Here is a 24018-nt window from a genome sequence, read left to right as displayed (position 1 = left end):
GGCAATTTGCGTGACTGTTAGTTACTAATGCAGCTTTTGGTTAATGAGAATTTGCCATTTCAAATACTGATTAAAACTAGTCCTTTTCTGGTACAGTCTAGCCTTGTTGGTAGATTGATCTCATTAAAAAAAAAGTCTGATAAATAATCAAGCTCTTTGTGATCTCTCACTCCAACCCCTGGTAATTCTTTGGGGAAAGTCTTTATAAAGACTTTTTACTTTAGACCTGCAGAAAGACAAACTTAAGGCCTTAAAAAATTACAATGGAGGTGTCATGCCCCTGGTGGAGACTGACTCTGAGGGAGAGGAGGAACAGCCGACAGGGAGTGGAAGTGTGGCTCTGGAGGTTGTGGAGGAGGCTGGGGAAGGGCAGAGGCCATCTGGGCAGTTAGAGGAGGACCCAGGCTCATCCCCTCTCCATCCTAGGGCACACAGGGAGGAGAGGAGAGGGGAGAGATGTGGTCTACTGGGGAGAAAAGGGTCTTGATCCTCTTCATGGGCTGCAGCTGTGACAACTGAATAAGAGGACGGACATGCCTATGGGTGAGTGCTGGAAACAAAGCATGGAAATATCTCTAGTTTATTTCTCTTCTCTGAGTTTGGCGTCCTTCCCAGTGTGTGTTCTGATATCTGTGGATGTCTTCAAGCCCTTATCTTGCCTGGTTTGTGTTTTTTTTTTTTTACTCTTTATAATTTAAATGGCATTTCCTCCTTCTTGTAACTGCTTGTGTGGGAGTTTTTTGTCCCCAGTTAAGGATATTTGGAGCTTAGTGACTGTGTTTATTTTGTATCCACCCTGGGTCATCACAGGAGGCTGAGAAAATATCTACAGACTCTTCACATCCTGGACATTAACTCTTTCAATTTCTCTCCTCACGATGCCACTATAGGTCATTCCATGCTAAAACAACTAGACACAAAGACAGTTTTTTCCCTCATGCCAGCGCTCTGCTGAAGCACCTAATTCACACAGTACTGTCTTATGTCTAAGGATATTTACCTATGTAGTAGGGCTGTATTATTATTATTATTCTCATCTTTTCTACTACCTTCTCCAATTGGTATCTCATAATTATATTACCTTGTTGTTTATATGTACATCGAGACCTTATGCACCGGAGACAAATTTCTTGTGTATCACACATGATCAATATTCTGTTCTCTTCTGTACTGTACTGTTCTGTTATTCTTCTTTAGTTTCACCAAAAGCTGACTTTGAGTTTGTGAGGGACTTATGGTATCACCATTACAGAGTAAAACAGAAATCGAGTCATTGTCACTGGAAAATGAAACTCCCTTTAGATAGGGTTTTAATGATAGAATCAATATCGATATTGATTAAATAGATGAATAGCCAAGGTTCAGGTCTTCCAGAATTTACTTAAATTAAATTTTATGGTTGTGAGGTTGCTTAATATTTGTTTGATTCATATTCCACCTTTCCGCTCTCTCAACTCTGTAGATTAAGCTGAAAGGTTGTAGCTGATTCAAAATCACTCAGTGAGTTTCATTGAGTCAAAGTTGACTCAAAATCAAATCTCCAAATCCCATCCCAACATATTACTCATCCCTCAGCACTCCCTGTTATTTAAATTTCAGACTGCTTGACTCAAAATAGATCCCAGATGTACATTTTCACAGCAAAACATCTAGAAATGCATGCTATGATACCCACTGTGCTTATTAATATACATTGTTTTTGTTTAAAATTCGGGCACAAATGTTTATGTGACTTATTTTTAGATTGCAAAGTAACATGTAAACAGAATGGATTTATGAATGTATATGTGTGTGTATAAATAATATATAAATTAATATGAACTAGAATTAGAAAGATGAAAATAAAGCTTATCCTCAAAGCACTTGAATATTTTTCTCAATTGGTCCAAAGAGTGCAGTGGACCAACAATCTACATGTTTATGTGACTTCTTGGTTGATTAATTTAAGGGGAAATATGTGTTTCATCCATTGATACAAAGAAGTTTGTCTCAGATAAATGCTGATACTGCTAGCCTGACAAGACTCTGATCAACTTACAGGCATTGTCATGAGTTAGTTGTCAAGTTATCATCCAGTCAGGTAAACTACAAGGACCAATTCAATTTGGCTAGTCCAGAATCTTGGTAAGAAAATAGTGCATTTCCACCATTTCCAGCCAATGCATTTCCACCTCCAATAAAGATCAGTTGGTAATAGGATCATCCTTACATCCTTCAAGGTATTTTTGTTTTAATCATGACTACTTAGCTCTTAGATCATGGGATTGTTAAAGAAACAGATCTATTAGAGAACATCCAGCCTGCCAAAAATTGTGTTCATTACTAGGGATAAACTTATATCTTCCATGTTGGGTCCATTCAACTCCTACATACTTTGTTCTGAATATTCACTTCAGGAGTTATTTAATCTAGCTTTTCCATCCAAGGCTGGTCCAGTTCCTGGTCTCCACTGAGTTTATTGTTTAAGAAACATTGCCATTTTTTGAGCCAAGCCCAAACATATAGCCAACATTAAATGTATTTTACATATTGTGCTCTTGGTTTTGGATTTTTCCTCATTTAATTGCATTTATCAAAAGCCAGTATATTCTGGACCAAAAGTTAAGATTGTAAGTAGCTTCAATAATGCTACCTCCAGGTTATGTAGCATAGTCTAGACCAGGGGTGTCAAACTCAAGGCCCATGGGCTGTATCCGGCCTACAGAGTGCTTAGAACTGGCCTGCGGGCTGCCTTGGAAACAGCAACAGTGCCTCTGTCAGTGAACATGGAGCTTGGGAGGGTCGTGCACTGCCTCCTGAGCTCTGTTTTTACTGGCAGAACACTTTGGCCATCACAGGCGCCCCCAACATGAGTGGTGTTGAACTGGCCATGCCCACCCTAGCCATGCCCATCTCTCTCCCCCCCAAAGATCAAACACCACCCTGAAATTGAGTTTGATACCCCTGGTCTAGACCAGTATTTTTATAGTCGTGCTTTCTTGCTGTATCCAATTATTCTTTCCATAACTCTTTACACGTATATACTACACTTTCAAACTGTACTTTGCCTCGGGTACTGAAATAAAACAATTTCTGATTCAATAGGTTTGCTGGTCTCCAGTTCTAAACTTACTCTTGGGAAATTCTCAGACAGCAGCTTAGATATTGTTGGCAAGCAAGTAATTGGTCTATAGTTGCTTGCAACTACATCCTTCTATTTCTCTTTTATTACTAAAAAAGTTCTACCAGGTTATCTGTTCTTCAACTTTTCCCATTTGTAACATTTCAATAAATTAATTGAAAGGTTAAATAATCTTTCAAAGGCAGTTCTCAGTTTCTTAAGACTAAGACCCTGTAATTCATCTTTTCCTGGTGCATTCTAGTTCTTAATCTTTTTTTTTGCTTGCTTGCTTTTTCATTTCTGAATGTTGAGACATATCATCCATTTTAACTGAGCCAAAGTTCTTCTCAAATCTTTTATCAATCTTGTATCTTTATTCTGGTCTTCTGGGTTATCCCAGTTATTAATCTAAAATACTAATGTTCCATCTTTATCAGAATAACCATCTACATTTGTTCCAATCCCAACCAATTCTTTATTAAACAAATGCTGAATTCCTTAAATTTGATTTATTCTCCCTTTCTATTCTGCCTTTCTTTGAAATAGCCATTACTCATTCTTCCAATTCTTTAGAGACTTCTTTAATTGTCTTCGTGCCGAGATGATATCTTTTCTGTAAACTTTTCTTGATCTTATTATTTTTCCATTTTCTTTCCTTCAAATTCTTCAGATTGCTGATATCAGTTCGTAATTTATTGTTCTTTCTTTCCAATTGAATTTTCCATTTTGGTGATTGATTTTGTTGCTTTTGTTTTATACCACTGTATCCCAACTGGGTTGTTATAATCGCTCCTATGCTATAAATTTGCTGATTGGTTTTAGCCCATGTGTTTGTCTCAGTATTTTCTATTGCCAAATTTGTATCTTTCAGAAGTCTACTCAACTTTTTTTTCAGTAGTGGAGGCATTTTTCTTTAACTTTTTCATATGCCTTTCCCCCCCTTTTAGTTCCATTATTTGCCAAAGAATGGGCGTGCAACATTTTTTTCCTCAATGTTTTTATGTCTTTCATAATTGACATTATCTGTCTTTAAATGCTTTGGAAGTCCCTGAAAACCTACTTATGTCATCATGGGGGCATCAAAGAACTTTTAGATGGCTCTACTATTAAGGTTATATAGGTTTTAATTAATCTTTATTTTTAATCTTGATTTTTATATTTTTAAAACTCTGCTTTTATATATTCATTCTTTTAATTGATTATTGCATACCATCCAGGGTCACTTTTGTGAGACAGTAGGTGGTTAAATAAACTTGATTAATAACTAAAATAATCAATAAATAAAATTTGAAGATGATCTTCAATAATTTCATTTGTTTGATGAAAAATTTATTTTTCCGAATTCTTGTAATTCAGATTCTGTCAAAGCTTTTGTTCTAAGCATAATCTTCATTAATCCATTAATATATCAATGTCTTAATCTGGGGTATTCATATTTCCAATATTATAGAACATAGAACACAAAACAACAAAAGAATATAGAATAATAGAGTTGAAAGGGAACTTGAAGGTCTTCTAGTTCAGCCTCTCTTCAAGCCCCTGTATCATTTCAGACAAATAGTTATCCGATCTCTTTTTGAAAGGCTCCAGTGATGGAGCACCCACAAATTCTGAAGGCAAACTATACAATTGGTTGATTGTTCTCAGCATTAGGAAATTTCTCCTTAGATCTAGGTTGCTTCTTTCCTTGGTCCATCCATTGTTTCATGTGTTGCCTTCTGGTGCTTTGGAAAATAGTTTGACTCACTCATCTTAGTAGGAGGCTCAAATATAGGAGGCCCTCAAATATTGGAACAATACCAGGGTTGGGATCCAACAGGGTTAACTACTGGTTTGGTGATTTACGATATGCTTCCCTGCAAGCTGCACGCGCATATAAATCTTTGTCAGCTTGCTGCCTGGACAGCTGAGCAGCGCTGCATGCAGGGAAGCAGTGTTTGAAAAAGCACTTTTTTCCTGCTTTTTCAACCACAGCTGTGCCTTGCACGACAGCTGAGGTTGAAAAAGCAGGAAATAAAGGTCAGGTAAGAGTCCGGGTGGGCAGGTGGGCCAAAACAGCAGCAGACATAGAACCGGTTCTATGTCTGCTGCTCTTCAGAGCTACCGGTTCTACAGAGCTGGACAGAACTGGTAGAATCCCACCCCTGAATGCTACTATCATGTCTCCCCTAGTTCTTCTTTTCATTGAACTTGATATATCCAATCCTGTAACCATTCTTTGTATGTTTTAGTCTCCATCCCCCTAATCATTCTTGTTGCTCTTTTCTGCACTCATTCCAGAGTCTCAATATCTGGAATAACTGCATGCAGTATTCCAAGTGTGATTTTGCTAAGGCTTTGTATATGTTAAGTTTTAAAAATCTCTAATTTTAGATATTTAGTTTTAGAGCTTGCTGTGAAGTAGCTCACTTTTTTTCAATCTACTATTTTCCCCAACCCCATTTTCCTGAGATTTCCAGTGGTTTTCAGCTGGCTGCCCTGGCTGCTTAGCAAAGGGGTCTATAGCTCATTTATCAATGGATATCCAGGAGCCTTAGCATCAGGTCTGGTCCTTGTTGACCTGCCTGACAACTGACCTGATATTTTTATTTTCTGTACTCACCACTGACAGTGGATTTGGATCACTGGTCTGTGTCTGGCCTCTCCACAATGTTACTAACTTAACAACTGCAGTGATTCATTTAACACATGTGGTCATAAGTTGGGGACTACTTGTACTGGTTTTCTCACTCTCTGAGAATTCAATACATTAATTCTGAAGAAACAAATAGAATCCCATCCTGTTTCCAGCCGAGGATCTCAGATGCTGCCTTTAGGTAAAAGGACTCAATTTATTCTATCTTCAGCCAAAGTAGGACTCAGGTAATCTTCTCCTATATATGATCCAAAACTGTGCCTCACTCAGCAAGAATGTGGATTGAATGTCTGGCATGAGGCTGACAAGCTGCCATTTTGTGACTGCAATTTGACATGCATTTACAACATGATTTCTTCTGTTCCTCTTTTAATCAGTTCTTTCTTACTTGGCAACCTTTGTCCTGTCTAGTGATAACTGTGAGTTGTGTGTGTGATGACAATCAAGGTGATATTGCAATCAAAGCCATGGTCCTTTCGTACATGTGACAATGACAGAAAAGGGAGACTTCTATTGCAATGCCATAATTTCCATCTTGCCTATTTTGAGACACCACACACACACACACACACACACACACACACCCTGCAGATACTGACTTACGCCTTCTATTCAATCCTATTTTCGAAATGCTACCTTCTCCCTCTGATTTAATAGCCTCAAACTGTGACGTGCCATTAGAACTTCACAGCATTAGAACATTGTGTGCATTCATACCTCTATAAAAGATCTCTCATTCCAGCATCAATCTGTATGTGTGGATCTATTCAAGATCACCAACAAATAGATTGAGGCTGCACAGCAATAGGGAAGCAGCTCATATACTATGAAAGCCATTCTATCTGCATGTCACTATTACTTTCCAATAAGGCTGTAACTATCCTTTCCTTTCCTTTGCATTCGAAGGTAATCAAAAAGCAATTATATCTCTTCTCTTAATCTCAGTGGTGTTCCCAGCTGTCAGCTATTAGGGAGTTTACATTACTTTTCCAGCACTTTATTATCCAGAAATGCTAAATTCTGTGTGTGGAACAAAGCAGTGTAAAGGTTTTTCTTTTTTTTCTTTTAAGTGAGCATTACTTCTGTTGAACATATTTAGTGCTCCAGGCCACAAGTATGTAGTTATGCAGTTTCCTGCTTGGTCAGTTTGTCTTCCTTTTAAGAAGAAAACTAAAAGGACGATAGGTGGTTAGGTGTACATCTGTACATTTTCTAGTACAATTATGCATATCATAACAGGAATTCATTCCCTTAGGCAACAAGTAACATTGCCCACTGCGAGCACATAATTGCCATTTGCCCAATTCAGCATTAACACCTCCCCAGATTGTAAACACAATCTGTATAGGTGGACATCAACAGTTTTTATTTCTAATATATCCCAATCGATTATGGAGTTCCCAAACGTGCTAGCTTTTATGGCAATTTGCTATGTACTGCACAGAGAGCGAAGTTGCCCTGGTTAGGCGCTAGACAGTCAAAGAGATATAAAGAAATTCATTTTCAGTTGAAAAGAGATTAAAAAACAAACAAAACAAACAAACGTAGAAGTTCATGCCTCAATGAGCCAGATAATTGTGTTCTTCCCTTCAGTTTGCATGGGAGACAGTCTGACAGGATCCTGGTTTCTCTTCTGATGACGTCAATCTTTCACTTTTTACATAAGACTTTGCATTTTAACCTATCTTTCATAAGAAAGTGGTGAAGCTGGCCTGGTTTCATTTCAATGGCTTCTTCAATGCTTGAACACATTTTTTTAAAAGAGATTGCTAGTTGGTGATATAAGCATTCAGATTTGTAGTATCTAAACTTTTCCTGCCTGTAAAAACATTTGAACCATTATCAGGTGGTCCTTGATCTCTGACTCCAATGGCAGCTGCCTCTCTGGCTGGGAAATGCCGGACGGCCTTGGCTCTACCTCTGCGTCCGATGCTGAGCATCCATCAGAGCCTTCCCAGGTTTCAGAACTGGCCCAGGTTCTTCCCCAATCTCCTCATCATGCAGTCTGCCACCAGCTTTGCTGGCAACTGGCAGGCCACAGTACTTATAACCAGGGGTGGGATTCTACAGGTTCGCACCTATTCGCTAGAACCGGTTGTTAACATTCTAAGCAGTTCGGAGAACCGGTTGTTAGAAGAAATTACTGGCCTAATCCTGTAAGGAAGGCAGGAAGGAAACATTCTGGTGTTGCTTACAGAAACTGCCTCTGCATTAATCCTTATTACATTCTTGGCAGGACTAGACTTCCTGTCTCAGGAACGTCTCTGGGTTTTTTTTCCCTTCCTTTGCTGGTACTTTGCTTGTGTGAAGTGACCATTCAAAGTTACAATGGCACTGAAAAAAGTGATTTATGACCCTTTTTCACACTTACGACTGTTGCAGCATCCCCACAGTCATGAGAGGCCAGGCGAGGAGATGTGTGCCTTGGTGTGAGTGATATTGAGTTGGCCACATCCAGCCAATAACATGACCACCAAGCCATGTCCACCCAGTCACGTGACCACCAAGCCACGCCCATAGAACTGGTTGTTAAAAAATTTGAATCCCACCCCTGCTTATGACCCAGGGACACTGCAATCATCATAAATATGAATCAGTTGCCAAGCACCTGAATTTTGACCATGCAACCATGAGGATACTGCAATGGTTGTAAGTGTGAAAAATGGTTATAAGTCATTTTTTCAGTGTTGTTGTAACTATGAATGATTACTAAATGAACTGTTGTAAGATGGATTTGCACAGTGTGGGAAAGAATAGTAATGTATTTACTACATAGTTAATACTTAGATTCGTCTTTCTTACATCCTTGAGTATCCAATCAGTAAAATGAAGGTTGTTGCAGTTTAAGTAAAATAATTTAAAAAGCCCCTTAATGAGTTGGGAATTTGTCTGGTAGCTTGAAATGAATAGCATTTGGAACATTCTCTATTCTTTTTTTAGATTACTTTTAAGACAGATTTTTTTAACACTTTTAGTGTAATGTACATTAAGCAAACTAAGAGGAAGTTTCTTATTTTATACTAATAGTGGTACTTCCTTAGGGATATGTGGTTAGTTTAAATAATGATTACTGATCAAACTAAGCATAGTGAAATCATTAACATTTTCTAGAGTTTCTCTGAGTTCAGAAACAACAGGTAACGTTGATAGTTGTGTCAAGGTTGACTTGCAAAACATCTCTTTTTGTTCACAGCTTGACAAAGAAACATGAGAGGGAGAAGGGCATGATTGAAATGTGTGGGAAGCTGGGAAGGAGAGAAGGAATTTACATTGAGCCATTTGCAGCTTGAGAAAAATCTTACAACCCCAAGGTCGAGAACTGAAGACTTTTGAAAGGTGCAGGATGTTTTTCCAAAATAAACTGCTTAACCTTGATTGGTGGACAATGAACACTGGGAGGCCTGGGGAAAAGAAAAGAGGATTTTATTATACTATGCTTCGTGCAAAAACCCCAGAACTGCCTTGGCATTCTTCTGCGACTGTATGGATCTAACAGTAAAATTTTACTCTTGGTAATAAAAATGTCCCAGGAGTTTTTTTTGCTGTTCATGCCATCAGGAAGATTGACAGTTGGTTTAATAATGAAAAAGGATGAAAACCAGGCTTATGAAAGAAGCTAGCCTGGATGGACATACTGGATGAACCACTACACACCACAGAAGCAATGCAATTGTTACTGAGATAGGAAGAGCACTTAAACTTATATCCCACTTCACAGTTCTTTACAGCCCTCTCTAAGCAGTTTACAGAGTCAGACTATTGCCCTCAATAATCTGGGTCCTCATTTTTACCAACCTCAGAAAGATAAAAGGCTGAGTCAACCTTGAGAATCGAACTGCCAAACTGCCAGCCATTCGCAGAAATATCCTGCAGTCCTGCATCTAACCACTGCGCCATCACAGAGATGATGGGGTGATGTAGCTTGTTTCAATCAGGCCCATTGTTAAGGAAGTACAAAATGCACCCTTCTGAGACAGAACATTTTGATATAAAATTGGGATATTCCTTTTTTCTCTGAGCAATACCAATCTGACAATTCTGAGGTGATAAGCAGTTTTCCATAAATACAACTTTCAGTGGAGAATACTGTATCTGGTTGTCTTCTGGGCATGGCTAAGCCCTGATATGAGCCCCAAATGAATCATTTTGCCTATTCCTAATGTTAAACACAAAGGTGCAACTGGACTTTCTTTTGAAGATATTTTCAAAAGCTTCTTGGATGAGAAGCAGAACACCTTCAAAAGAAAAAACAACAAAGTCCAGTTGTTTCCTGAAAAAGCACCTTTGGGACAACCCTGGCCTAGATGACTGAGGAACCCTACCGACGTTTAGCTATACAATTTGGGATGAACACCCTTTGAATGGTGTGGGAGTAGGAATGGATTTCCAGAAGAAAAATTGCAGACTACAGGAACCAGGAGCACCACTCAGGTGATCCTGAGGACACAGATAAACCTTCAAGTGCTTCAAGGACCCTCTAAAAGAATGCAAATTACCAGCTATCTGCAAGGAACATAAATCCTTTCATTCCCCATTATCCTGTCAGAGCTGAAAAAGCTTCTTGGATGAGAAGTGAAATATCTTTGAAAGAAAAAAAATAAGAATGTCCAGTTGCCTCCTGAAAAAGCACCTTTGGAACAACCAAGACCTGGATGACTGAGAATCTCTACTCTCCTAATGTTAATGTTATTTTGAAACTTTTGTCTGGCAGTTTCAACATCTGGAAGAGAGTTTTGCATATGTCCTTTTGAGTGCTTCCATAAATCAATGGTATGAACCAGCAAGAATGAAAAGATCCAATTGCATCATTTATACCTCAAAGATATTTTTTCCAGTGTTCAAAATATATTGGGAAATGCAAGTAACTCTCTTAGTCTATGCAGCTGCTACTGTTGATTTTTCTCCCTCTTTGCAAATCATGGCAATGAAATCAGAGGCACTAAAATGCAAATCTGGTACAAAAAAAAAGTTAAGAGTCTGATTTGTTGTCAGAGGAATATTCATAAGCAGATAATTAGTTCAATCTCTCTCTTTCCCCTCCCCCGTCTTTTTAGAAATCACCATTGAATGGCGCATTTTCTAAGTGCAAAATTTCAAAAACAAAGAAGTGCAAAATTTGCAGCACAGTTACAAAAAAAAAAAAAAAAAATCTCACAGAAAAGCTAGACTGACATTAAAAATGGCCTGTTAGGGCATTTATGAAAACATACTCGAGAAATGAACAGATGAGCCACAGCTACTTGGTAATTAGGATTTCAATTTATTTATCAGGGGAAGATTTGAGAGAAAGAAAACATTGAAAATTGAGAAACAGTTTAATTGCTCTCCGAGGCATACTTCTTACAGAATGTGTTGGCTGCTTATGTGAAGTAGCCCTCTTTTCTCCATTGTCTTCCTCCTCCACTCTTTTTTCTAGTCCACATAATTCAAGGTGAATGAAAACAGATCAACCTTAACAGAAATGCTGATGTGCCCTACAATTGTAGTGGGAGGCCATGGGATTTATCCAGAGGTGGTTCTGACCAGTTCTGGAGAACCAGTAGCGGAAATTTCGAGTAGTTTGGAGAAATAGCAAATACCACCTCTGACTGGAGATTTTACAGTAGCCTTCCCCTGCCATGCCCACAAAACCACACCCACAGAACTGCTAGTAAAAAAATATTGAATCCCTCCACTGGATTTATCTGTTGAATACGACCTATACACATCTGGTTACAGCATCCATTTAACAACGGCAATCTCATAAATAGTGAGTTTTGGGTGGCTAAGTGGAAATTCTGGGAATGCCATTTTAATACACCTACAGAAAAAGACTGCCACGAACAAAATATCCACAAAATACAGGTAGTCCTCCATTTACAACCACAATTGAGCCCAAAATTTATGTTGCTAAAATGAGAAACTCGTTAAGTGAGTTTTGCCCCATTTTATGGCCCTTCTTGCCACATTTGTTAAGTGAATCACTGAAGTTGTTAAGTTTGACATGGTTGTTACGTGAATCTGGCTTCCTCATTGACTTTGCTTGTCACAAGATTGCATCAGTTCATACATACATACATACATACATACATACATACATAAGTTGTCAAACATCTGAATTTTGATCACGAGACCTGCAACAGTCATGAGTATGAAATATGGCCATAAGTCACTTTTTTCATTAAATGAACTTTTGTAAGTCAAGGACTACCTGTAAGCCAATTTGTGAGAGATAGGACCAGGTGGGATTCAAACGGTGTTACTACCGGTACGGTGACTATGTTTTTCTGGATAGGACTGTAAATTAGCCTTGTCTGAATACAGCCAATATGTCTTACAATGTTTACAACAGAAAGAGAAATGGCTGAAACTTGGCACAGTTATAAAGATGACAGAAATATCCACCTCTCACTAGCAGAATAATATTTGCCTCCTTCTAGAGCAACATCTCTGTGATCAAACAAATGCTGCATGTAATGGATGAGTCATTAAACAGGAGTTCCACGCTCCAAATCCCATCACCCTAATTTGGTCTTCTTGGCAGGTTTTTCATTATGAGAAAAAGGATGATGAGAAATGTCCTGATAGATACTGAAAAGGATCAGTTTTAGGGAATCATGTTTTGTTCTCTAGAGTCAAGTCAAAAATCAAGCTGTCAGGATTCCAGCGATTGCCCTAATTAAATTATGAGCCTTGAGCCAAACTTCAAAAAACTTCAAAGAATTCATTAGGAGCGACATATTGGCATGACCTGTATATAGCTGATTCTGAGACACGCAATTCACTGTCACCCTTGACCCTGGTTTCCCCCACCCCTGGCTGTATCATAATTCATATTCTCCAATGAAACATGTCCATAGCCAAGAGTCATCAATCATGTTCTTCAATTAGAGATTTGCATGGCAGAAACTCCAGTCACTTAGTATAATCTTTGCAAGATATTAATGGAATGCACTTTTGATTCCAAACTGCTGCACTACTCCTTCCAACTCCTTCCCCCCACTGTCTGTTGGCAACTATAAAGCGGGCATAGAGGTGTTTTATGAGTTGACACAAGCCTTTAGTTTCTAGTTCTACACCACTGGATTTTGACAATGATATCTAATACTCACCTACTGACCATCATAGAGAAGCAAAGAAACTCAAGTTGTTTAGAAGACTTCAATATTGAATGTATGGAAATTTATATGAATTTTAGTTTCTTATTTTACAAATTTGTTAGGTCACGCTACCAACATTGTAGGGACATCATTTCTTTTCTTTTCTTTTTAAATTTTAAAATAAAGTTTATTTAAGTTTCATATATTTAAAACATTTAAAAAGAAACAAACAAACATATAAACAAATATATACATATATACATATATACATTTTATACATATGTATATATACATATATACATATACATTTTGCAGCAGGTATTGAGCATTGGTTACATTTTTCTTTTCTTTTTTTTCTTTTACCCCATAACATTGACGTGATCTACCTTGTTACAATACCTTCCTCGTTGTTTTAATGTTTTAATTTCAGAGAATACTTTATAATTAAATGCATGTCCTTCATAGTTTCATAACTTATTCAGTTGTCAAATGTTGCTTTTTGTTTAACCATTCATACCAACAGTTCCAAACTTTGTAGTATTCACTATCTTTGTTGTTTTTTAGTAATTTGGTTAGGCTGTGTAGGAACATCATTTCTACTTGCAACTGAATCTAAGATATTAGATAACAGCCTAAGGAAATTAATAGTTATTTATGTTCTACCTCTTTCCAGTTATTCTCCCTTAATCAGCTATGAGTGGCTGAGTCATTTGTTTATTCTTTGATTTTTGTGGCCTTCATCTAAGGTGATACAAATGATTTTAGGTGATACAAATTGTACTGCAATATTTTTCTTCATGGAATCAAGTCAAGATTTTAAGACTCCTGGCTCATTGAAAGGAATTTACAGAGAAACAATTGAACAAGTACACACACTCTATGCCAAGGGTGTCGAACTCATGGTGTCATGGTGTCATTACACATGACATATTGGGACTTTTTTCCCCTTCACTAAACCAAGCATGGGCGTGGCCAGTGCATGAAGTATCCGGCCCAAGAGTTTGACAGCCCTGCTCTATGTCCAGACATGATCACATATGGTAGTTTCTCAACCTTGGCAATGCTGGCTGGGGAATTCTGGGAGTTGAAGTCCACACCTCTTCAAGTTGTAAACATTGAGAAACACTGACACAAGGCATAAAGTGTTAGGAATTAGCAGCAGTAACTCCTTATATCTCCAATTTCTGAATATGAACATGTCCTTTAATGCTATCTATGTGAGGAAACAGCACTCAGAAATTAAGGATTATTGAGTTTTAGCCTTTACTACTGGAGCAAATTGACCTTTACATATTGTGTTTGCTAGTAGAAATTATCTTACCATATTTGCCGGTGTATAAGACGACTTTTTTGCCCTGAAAAACATGCCTCCAATTGGGGGGGGGTCGTCTTATATGCCGGGTCGTCTTATACGCCGGCAAATAGTAATTGGGAAGCACTGCGGCTGCCCGCGGCTGAGGCACTTTGCACACCGTGGAAACGAATCCCGTGAAGCCGAAAGGAGCAGCCAGCCTTCTCCCAGCTCCCAAGGAAACGAGGCTCGCACCGCCCGAGCTCCGCTGAGGTATCCGGCTGGGGCTGTCAGGAGTGTTACCGCTGGCGTGGCTCCGCTGGTCCAGTCCCGCGTTGCCTCGGGAAGGGAAAGGCAAAACCAGGAGTCGCTGGTGCCATTGCAAGCGCCGCCGCGGCTCTTCCTTTTTGCCTTTCCTTCCCGAGGCAACGCTGGACTGAGCATGGAGCCGCGCCAGCAGTAATAACTCCTGACAGCCCCAGCCGGATACCTCAGCGGAGCCCGGGCGGTGCGAGCCTCGCTTCTTTGGGAGCTGGGAGAAGGCTGGCTGCTCCTTTCGGCTTCACGGGATTCGCTTTCCACGGTGCACAAAAGTGCCTCAAAAAAAAAAAGTGCAAAAGTGGAAGGCGTGCGGAAGAGGGGCGAGTATATAACAAACTATATTTTGAGTGGAAATGTTGGGGGGTCGTCTTATACGCCGGGTCGTCTTATATGCCAGCATATACGGTAATTCATAATAAATTTGCAAATGTTTGCACTTTATATCTGTGTTACTGCTTTGTTTCCCTGTTTCATCTCCTCTATGCAGTGGTCTAATTTAGCTGCTCAGAGAAAAGAAATTACACAAACACCTGTACTAAATAGATGATAATCATCAATACAACTCCATTTCAAATTAATGAGAGATACGTAGGTAATCCCCTACCTATCCTAATGAAAATTACTTACGGTGGTAATAGTCTTCAAAGTTTATGTCTTAGTTCTTGTGCCAAAAGAAGAAAATTGGATTAGGAACACTACTTCTATCCTGAGTTTTTTTTCTTTTTTCTTATTCATTATTTCCTGTGAGAATCAAATTATACGTTACATGCTTGTTTTGAATTACGCTACAGTATCGCCTTGGTACAGTCATTATGCTGAGAAAAAAAAATATCTATTGCACTTTATACATAGGTATTCTACTGACAAGAGCAGGTAGCATATTAAGAATATCTATATGGGAAGAGTGGAGTTATAACAGAAGAGAGATGCTGTACTTATGATCTAAAAACCCTAATGCTTGATAATTTATCACAAAAACCTTCTGACCTACTGACAGGTGACTACATGCCATAGCTTTTTTTTTTTGAAACAAATTTTATTAATTTTAAAGACAAACAAAGCATCATTAGACATTAAAGACATTAAACCTCTTTCCATTATAAATTTTTACAAGGCCGATAAAACATTATTTTATACAATATAATTCTAATATATCCCATTTCCACTTAAATATTTTTTAGCAAATTTCTCATTATTTCTCTTTGCTCTTATTCAATTACATTTCTTCTATATTTATCCATTTTATACTCATCATATTCATATTTCCCTCTGCCTTGTTTACAAATATTCTTCTCGCTTTCTCCCAAGGTTTTATTAAATCTCAATCAAACATACACACACAAAACACAAAAACATAAAACTTCTTTTTAAAAAGTAGCTTGGCCCCGGATTACCTCTCTTTGTATGGACTTCAATTAAATTCATGTTCAACTTATATGCCATTACCTATCTTATTACCCTTCTATATCTTCATTATAACTTCTCCCCGCTTTTCACTCTTCTTAATTCTATTTTATTTATTTCATCTTAATTTAAATCATTATATTTGTATCTTTTGTCCATTCTTTTCCAATTATCCATTTATCTCATTCATATTAGAAAAAAAAAAATTCTCCTGAAATCACTAATCGAAGTATGATGCCTTTCCATCGCTCCCCTAAATTAACATTTAAAGTAACACCTAGTTCCCTATCTACCGTATTTGCCGGCGTATAAGACGACTTTTTTGCCCTGAAAACATGCCTCCAAGTGGGGGGTCGTCTTATACGCCGGGAGGACTCGACTCCCACTTCGAGCTTGAGTTGCAGCCGGGAGGGAGGCTGGGGGAGCGTGTGTGTGTGTGTGTGTGTGTGTGTGTGTGTGTGGCGGGTGTCACTCGCCACGCGCTGCGCAACCTTTCCCCTCTTCCTTCCTTAGCGGTGTGGGGAGAGAGGATTCAAGATCCTCACGTGCGGTGTACTTTTCTTTTTCTTTTTTTCTTTTTGCACGCAGGTTTTGCATGCGGGCGGCTGTAGGTTAAGGATGGGGAGCCCCGGGTGGGTTATCAGGTTTTACGGTGCTTCCAACATGTGCGAACGGTGGGAGAGCGGAGAAGAGAGCGAGCGAGCGCCCGCTGTGTGAAATCCTGCCGTCAAAGCAACACTGGGGGAGACAGGGTATAAATTTACCAGGTTAATGTAGCAATGGTGATTAATGCCCAGAACATTGTTTGCGGGTATTGGGGTGTGTGTGTGTGTGTGGTGGTGGTGGTGAGGAGAGGTTGTCCTTTGAATGCGGAAAAGTAGGTGTGACCTTGTGTAGGAAAATAAAGAGATCCTTTTAGCGTGTTTGGCTTCTTTGCCTCCCTCGTTCATTTTGACGTGAGATAATGGCCTTCGGGCGGGAGGGAAGAAAACGGTAGCTGGATCATTTCAAATTTCACTTACTCTCCTGCCTCACTTCAATATGTCTGAGCGACTCCAGATACTGGAAGACTTTTTGAATGAAAGTGTTACCTCCATTTTTTTTTTAAAGAGGGCCACTTGGGGAAAAAAAAAAGATTCTAAGGAATTCCTTGTTTCTTGATTAAAGAGAAGGCATTGAATATACTGTTCCTTGGCAGCCTTTTCAGTGTCCGGTTTTTGTGTGTGTGTGTGTGTGTGTGTGTGTGTGTGAGAGAGAGAGAGAGAGAGAGAGAGAGAGAGAGAGATCAGCTGTATTGAGAAGAGAACGTTTCCTGTGTTCTCATTTTATTTACAACATATTTTACGCTTAATGGTAAGCAATGAAAATATTTTTAAAACTCATTTCTAAACTCCATAGCTATTTGCATATTCTTGGTTCAAAATTGGATTAGCTCATTTCAAAATTGTCCAAAGCAGAAAAGTGCGTCAAAAAAAAAAAAAAGTGCAAAAGTGGAAGGTGTGTGGAAGAGGGGTAGTCTTATACGGCGAGTATATAACAAACTCTATATTTTGAGTGGAAATGTTGGGGGGTCGTCTTATACGCCCAGTCGTCTTATACACTGGCAAATACGGTAATTCTGCTTAGTACATTCTACTTACTAAAATAGTAAATCCATAAAATAATTAAATATATAATTAAACATTAAATCTCATAGCATTCCAATTATCTATCTCAAAAACAAATACCATAATAATAAGTTCATACACACATCCACACAATAGTAAACTCTATACTTAAACTAAGTATTTTAAACATTCCTTTTAATATTTTATTAAATCTTAAAATCTATCATTATTAAACCTTTAATGTTTTAATCTTTACTTAAATCTTATAAAATTCTAATTTTCTATTTCTAATACAAATACTACAATACTATCATGTACCTTGCAGAAACATTTTGGAACAAAATTATGCATTACCCATTATCCCTAAAAAGATTTTTTTCCACATCTTGTTTCATACCTTTGTGGCTTTTTTCCCCTTCTTCCTTCCTATCTTATCCCATCTGGTCTTTTTACCCCTCTTAGCTTCCCCTCTCTGTTGTATTTCTCTTTCTTTGCTTTCTAACATTGTATTGATTTTGCATCTTATTTTTCTCTTTCTTGGATATTTTTTAAATCTTATGTCCTTTTTAATCAACTTTGTAAACTCGTTAAAGATGGCTTCTTCTTCTTCTTCTTCTTCTTCTTCTTCTTCTTCTTCTTCTTCTTCTTCTTCTTCTTCTTCTTCTTCTTCTTCTTCTTCTTCTTCTTCTTCTTCTTCTCTTCTTCTGCTTCTGCTTCCTCCATTAATTGCTGTGTTTGTTGATAGGTGGCAAGCGCCATTTCTAAAAAGCGAAAAATTTCTCTCACACCGCCTTTACCTTCTTTTTTTATTTTACCATATTCCTCTCTCAGTTCATCAACAGATAAAGCCATTATAAACCTTTTCTTCTTCTTTTTCTCTTCTTCTTCTTCTTAAAACAACCAAGATAATTCAAAGCTTGAAACAATTCCCCAAAATCCCAAAGTCATCAAACAATCCAAACAGAGCACAAAGCTCTTCACACTTTTTCTTCCTGGGGTAATATCAATTGGCAAGGGAAAAAAACCCAATCTGTATTTTAAAGTCTTATTGCAATTAACTTCCAATCTCAAAATCTTCCAGGCATCTCCTCCAACAAAATCTTAATAAAAATTTTCCTTTTGTCCTCTCCCTTCCCACTTATAACAGAAAGCTTTAAATTTTTACCTTCTGTAAAATAGCAGGATTTTCAATATCCATTTGTTAAATCCAAGTGGAAGGAGAGTAAACTTTCTCTTTAAGCACTTTCACTCACCGCTTGTAAATCTCTTCTGGAAACAAAGTATCTTTCAAAAAATCAGGATTTTCAGGATAATACTTGTATCTTATAGTCCTAGTTCAGCCAAAAACTTTCACTTCAAAACTTTTTCCTTCTTCCTCCAGCACAATCTTGTCCAGCTGTCAGCTTCTTTGTGGCGGCCATTGCTGACCGCCGCTCCACCGCCTTGAGAAAAAGGGTTAAGCGGGTGGGGAAGGGGTCTGCGAAAACCCCAACCCCTGTCCGGATCCCTCCTATCTTCGGCTGCCTCTACGGGCAACCTTAGCCTCCAAACCCGTCCGGATCGGAGGCACCAAGACGGCTAGCGCAACAGGGATCGCGCAGGATCGCGAATCCCTGCCGCTGCCGAAGCTGACAAACCGGAAGTCCCCTACATGCCATAGCTTTTTGTCCTCTAGTTCCACCTCCAACAGTAAGACACCATTCAATCAATCAGAATAGAGGTGGAAGGAACCTTGGAAGTCTTGTAGTCCAAGCTGGAAACCCTATACCAGGGGTGTCAAACTCGTGGCATCACGTTGTCATCATGTGATGGATCATGAATTTTTTACACTTTGCTAAAACAAGGATGGGTGTGGCCAGCATGTGAGGCATCTGGTCCGTGGGCCAGGAGTTTGACACCCCTGCTCGACACTATTTGACACAAGTGGCTGTCCAGTCTTTTTAAAAAACCTCCAGTGATGAAGTACTCACAATTTCTGAAAGTAAGCTGTTTCACTGGTTAATTGTTATAGGAAGTTTCTCCTTAATTCCAGGTTGCTTTTCTCCCTGATTGGTTTCCATCCATTGTTTCTTGTCCTGCCCTCTGGTTCTTTAGAAAATAAGATGACCCCCTTCTTTTTGTGGCAGCGTCTCAAATACTATAATACTGCTACCAAGTGTCACCCACCCTCTTTTCTCTAGATTAGCCATACCCAGTTCCTTATTTTATTTATTTATTTATTTCTCAAGCAATTATAAGATAACAGGTATAAATATAAACATAGTTATGGATACATGAAATGGATACATATAAGAAAAATAAAAGAAACAATAGGACAGGGACGGTAGGCACATTGGTGCGCTTATGCATGCCCACTACAGACCTCTTAGGAAAGGGGTGAGGTCAACAGTAGACAGTCTAAGGTTAAAGTTTTTGGGGTTTGGGGAAGAAACCACAGAGTCGAGTAGTGTATTCCAGACATTGACCACTCTGTTGCTGAAGTCGTATTTCCTACAATCAAGTTAACCTTGAGTTTGTATCTATTGTGTGCTCTTGTATTGTTATGGTTGAAGCTGAAGTATTCATTGACAGGTAGGACATTGCAATGTATAATTTTATATACTATACTTAGATTGGACCGAAGGCAGCGTAGTTCTAGGTTTTCTAGGTCTAGAATTTCAAGTCTGGTGACATAAGGTATTCTACAACGAGTAGAGGAGTGGATAACTCTTTTTGTGAAATATTTCTGGACTTTCTCAACTGTATTAATACCAGATACATAATGCGGGTTCCAGACTGATGAGCTGTATTCAAGTATTGGTCTAGCAAATATTTTTTATATGCTCTAGTTAGTATATTACCAGAGTAAAAGTTATGTAGGATTAGGTTAACAACTCTTAATGCCTTTTTGGCTATGTAGTTACAGTGGGCTCTAGCACTTAGATCATTAGAGATGAGTACTTCAAGGTTCTTGACAGAGTTTGGATCATCAACAAAGTCTTGACTATTCAGCTTGTATTTTATTTTCTGATTTTTTTTGACAATATGTAAGACAGAGCATTTATTTGTTGAGATTTGAAGTTGCCATTTGTTTGACCATTCTGATACATAGTCGAAGTCTTTTTGAAAGGTAGCAGTATTGTCGGTGGTATCAGCGAAGAGAACACAGTTGCTCTTAATATGATCACAGATGTCATTTATGTAGAGTATGAAGAGAGTTGGTCCTAGAACACTGCCTTGGGGGACACCACTGTTGACAGGTACAGGATTAGATAGGACGCTCCCAATTTTGACCATTTGTTGTCTGTTTGACAGGAATGCTTCTATCCAGTTATGCAGGTGTCCAGAGATACCATAAGATTTTAGTTTTAGGAGTAGTTTGTCATGTACCACTGAATCAAAGGCTTTACACAAGTCTATGTAGATTGCATCTATTGCTTTGCCCTGATCGAGTTGTATAGTCCATATGTTTTTGCAGTGTAAGAGTTGCAGATTACAGGATAGTTTCTTTCTGAAACCAAATTGTTTATTAGAGAGTAGGTTGTTTGTCTCTAAGTGGAGAATAATGGATTGGTTAATAATTGATTCCATGACTTTACAGGTGATGCAGCATAAAGAGATTGGTCTATAATTTTCAGCTAGGCTGGGGTCTCCTTTTTTGAAGATGGGGATGACCGTGGCTTGTGATCATAGGTTTGGCACGGAGCTGGTCCTGAAAGATTTTTCAGAGATTATGCTTAGATCACCAGATCACAGATCTGCCCACCTATAGTATCCCCCCGCTTATTTCTTGAAATCTCAATGGCTTCTATTTTTAGTATCAAAGCTGAAATTGGATGGAAAGAGAAGGACTCTCTTTTTCTCTGTGATTTCTCATTAAAAACAAAAAAGAAAACGTTTCCAATCTAAAGACAAACAGAAACTGACCAATTGCTTGTTTTTGAAAAGAAACTTGTTGAGACAACTAGACTCACTTATTAACCCAGCAAGCAGCGAAAACAGCTGTATTATCTCAGGTCCCAGCTAATGAACAATTCCATAGTGTGCAAAAAAAAAAAAAAATCCACCTCAATTGTTCTCATGCTTTTGGCATCCTCTTTATTTTGGAAACCAGCTTGCCATTTTCTATATAATCGAAGAATTCAGAAACACATTTCTGCTAAGTTAGAAAGTATAGATCTGTGTCCCAAGGTGTTCAATAAATTAGGTAATGAATATGTTGTTGAAGTCCCAGGACCTGCAGCCAACAACTAGTACTATAAAGTTTCACCAGTATTTACAGCATATTTTGTATTTGACAGAGTTTAGGAACAGAATGATACTGAAAGCCCATGACCTCAACTACAAACAGCCAAAAATGACCTTGCAGCTTACAAAAAGAAAAATGTACCCCTGAAGAGTTCTCTCCTCCCCAAATATAAATAATATTAAGCATGAAGTATTTTTATCCCTTAATAATTTCTGATCTCCCATTACACTTTAAAATGTATTTATTTATTTTAGATTTTTCTTAAATAACTTCTAAATAACAGTGAATGTATAATGTATCTTACCTCTTTCCTCCACAACAAGTTATGAGTTGGGCTGAGACAGAATGATTGGCCCAAAGTCAACCACCCACCAACCTTCATGCATGTGATGGGACTAGAACTCCCAGTCTCCTGGTTTCTAGCCTGATGCTTTAACCACTAGACCAAACTGGCTTTCAAAGGATATAACTGGCACTTATTGGGACCTTGAAAGGTTATCTCTTCCAGGCAGATAATTAAACAACTACAACTCAAGTAATGCTTATAAAGAGATATATTAAGCTCACCATATCCAACCCACATTGCCTCCCTCCTCATGATTAACTTCAAATAAGAGGAATTATAGCCAGTTTCTTCAAGGTTTAATTTCTCTTATCATTTCAAAATTAACTATCTCTTTTCTGGCAAGAGTAACTAGTGAAGGTTGCTAAATGATAGTGCGTTGATCCTAAAAATACACTAGCTGCTGCTAAATTCCTCAAAGAGTTAATCAAGAGCTCTAAATAAAACTAAACTGGCTCATAGTTAGCCAAATCTGGATCTACCCCCCCTTCCCCCCCAGTTTTTCTTCATCCTCTGAGTTATCTGTGCAAGATAGGCAGTGCCATGCTCCTTGCATAGAGTCTCCTATGTCAATTTTGAATCACATTGGAACGTGGACCTCTCAAGCACATCCAGACTATCTAATTCCAACTTTGTTGTCAACCATATTATTTTGTTCTCTCCTCTCCAACTTCTCTATCACCAACTTCCTAGCGGCCTTTTCAATTCCATTCTCCATCCCCTTAAGACTCTCTGTGCAAATCTGATTCGTTTCCAGATTCTGGCTATCACGCAAGAGTACAGTTGGTATGTCTGGCATATCATTCCATTCTGTCTAGAAAGCCTCCCATTCGGTCACATTCTGTTTCTGGGATTTCCATATTGTTTCTTTACCCTGAAAGGGGTAGCTTGATGACTACATATGCACGCTTTTCAATTTACTGTCGAAACCCAAAATGTCAGAGATAAAGCATTATTCTTGACTGAGCAAAGCAAAGTGTCCCTAGAGAGGCAAGCTTTTCACTCATTCTTCATCTTTTATAAAATTTAGAAGGCCCAGATGAATTCTCTTCAACCCTGCAGTGAACTCTGCAGTGAACATCTGCTCAAATCCAACAAATTATTCCAGGAAATAATAAACAACCAGGTTAGCTAGTGTGACTATTGAATTATTTCAAATGCCTGTGTGTGATTGTATCCTCCATTGTTTTCTATTTTTCTGTTACACTTCTTGTTACCTAGTGGTTTGGTTTTATTAGTTTTACAAGGGGGTTTATATTATATTGTGCAAATTTGTGTGGTTGCACAACTATTCCCATGGGATAAGGTTTGTGAAGTGCTATGTTCTGAGCAAGAAGATCCAAATCATCATTTTCTTTTTTCCTAGAGCTGAGTTGGGTAAAAGAGCTAATATCTGCCCAGCATGACGGGTAAAGAGGTATCAGAGGAAAGTCAGTTGATTACCATAATTGCTATTTATTGGCAAACCTTTGAAAAAAGTATTTGTCTGAGAAATTTTAAATTTCCTCACCAATTTTGTATCAATGTATTTAAATTCACAATCCAAAGCTGGAAATCAATTTACACAACTAAGTTAAATTGTTTTATATAAAATTTCTGAAATTGGATTATTTCAGACTGCAGGCAAAATAGGAAAATATACAACAGGCACCATATAAATACCACATACAGAACAGCACATGCTCTGCTAGAGAGAAACTCTCTGAAGATGGGCTCCAGCACAAGCTTGGAAGATGAAACCTCTGGTTCCCGTGACTGACCCAGATTGAATCCTGCAAAATAAGAAAAGTTTGTAGAATTCCAAATGATATTCCTGTTGAGAATCTGCCGGTATCACATAATAGGATTCATAAATATCTGTATCTCAATCCAGCCCTCATTTTCTTATTTGATAAAAAAAAAAAAACTTTGTAGTTGCCTTTTTTAACACAATTCCAAAACAATACCCTTCTTTAGTCAGTAATGGAGGGGTTTTGTAGTTGTAGGATCACTTATAATGATAAATTATTA

At 38.3% G+C, this 24018-nt stretch overlaps 1 long non-coding RNA gene across 1 annotated transcript in view; it reads right to left on the bottom strand.

The window, feature by feature from the left end:
• The window catches only part of LOC148130827 (uncharacterized), an 87066-nt gene extending 64726 nt beyond the window's left edge, over positions 1-22340 (bottom strand). Inside the window, exon 1 of the long non-coding RNA XR_015749342.1 lies at positions 21970-22340. This is a non-coding gene — a long non-coding RNA (uncharacterized LOC148130827). The remainder of the gene's footprint in view (positions 1-21969) is intronic.
• Between the last annotated feature and the right edge of the window lie 1678 nt (positions 22341-24018).

This window comes from Notechis scutatus, chromosome 4 (genome assembly GCF_049901735.1).
Source record: "Notechis scutatus isolate UNSWTSFEM ecotype Mainland chromosome 4, rNotScu1.2, whole genome shotgun sequence".
NCBI lineage: Eukaryota > Metazoa > Chordata > Lepidosauria > Squamata > Elapidae > Notechis > Notechis scutatus.
Note: the sequence above shows the minus strand (reverse complement) of the source record. Positions and strands in the feature narration are given on the sequence as shown.